The sequence below is a fragment of the Penaeus monodon genome, chromosome 28 (genome assembly GCF_015228065.2).
Source record: "Penaeus monodon isolate SGIC_2016 chromosome 28, NSTDA_Pmon_1, whole genome shotgun sequence".
NCBI lineage: Eukaryota > Metazoa > Arthropoda > Malacostraca > Decapoda > Penaeidae > Penaeus > Penaeus monodon.
Genome location: NC_051413.1, coordinates 27,861,035 through 27,862,035, shown reverse-complemented (window position 1 = coordinate 27,862,035; position 1,001 = coordinate 27,861,035).

Sequence of the window (1,001 nt, the reverse complement as noted above, 5' to 3'; positions counted from 1 at the left end):
GTAGTGTGTTTTTTGGGTTTTAAGAAAGTACATACTGTGTAAAATTAAAACATTAAAATAGGGTATAAAAATGTAAACACAATGTAGCATATAAAAAAACGCGGGGTTTAAATTAAATATTCACCCCCAAAAACGAGCGATAAACAAAAAATAGATAAAAAAAAACGTTTTTAAGGGCCCTTTAATTAATGATACCTGGGGGGAAGGGATGAAAAAACGGTTTTTTTTTACAAGAAAAGGTTATGAAAATAATATTTTTAACATATTGTACAGATATTCATTCTCCCCCTCCCTTTTTCCCTACTTTTTAAAAAATACAGTTAAAGGGATTTTTTAACCCTCAAAAAAACCTGAAAACCCAGCCAAAATTTGTTTAAAAAGGCGCAGCATGTAATTATTTTTTTTATTTGGGTCATTACATCGCCCATCTTCAAAGATGTAATGATCTCTGCAAGGGGGGAAAAAAATTTGGGGTCAAAAGTTGGTTTTCCCCCTTTCTCTTGTTTAAAATTTTTAAACCCCTCCCCTAAATTAAAAAAACACGAAATTTAAAGATCAAGCCTAAAAATTTTTTTCCAAAAACCCGCCCCTATTAATACCCTAAATCGGCTCCCGGGGTTTGGGAAAAAAACTGCAGCCCCCCCTCCTATTCCAGTGTGAGGTTTGTAGTGGGGGGCAAATACAGGCCGTTGAGGGCCGCCCGGAGCGCCCACAAACCTGCAAAGATCTAAAACACCGGCGCAAGTCGGTTTGTTTAGAAGCGCGGCGGCGGCTCGGAGGGCTGGAACCGGAGCTAGAGCTGGCAAGGACCGAGAAAAACGGGGACCCTGGCCCCTCCCTTGGGGTCTGGCGACCCCGGGGATTTCCTTTTTTTTTTGGGTGGGGTATGTCCTAACAGATTAGAAAATACTAAGAATACCTTTTCCCCGAAAAAGAAAATGTGATAAAAACCTGTTGTAAAGGAGAGCGAGGAAATCAAAAAATGTAAAAACAAATGTTTC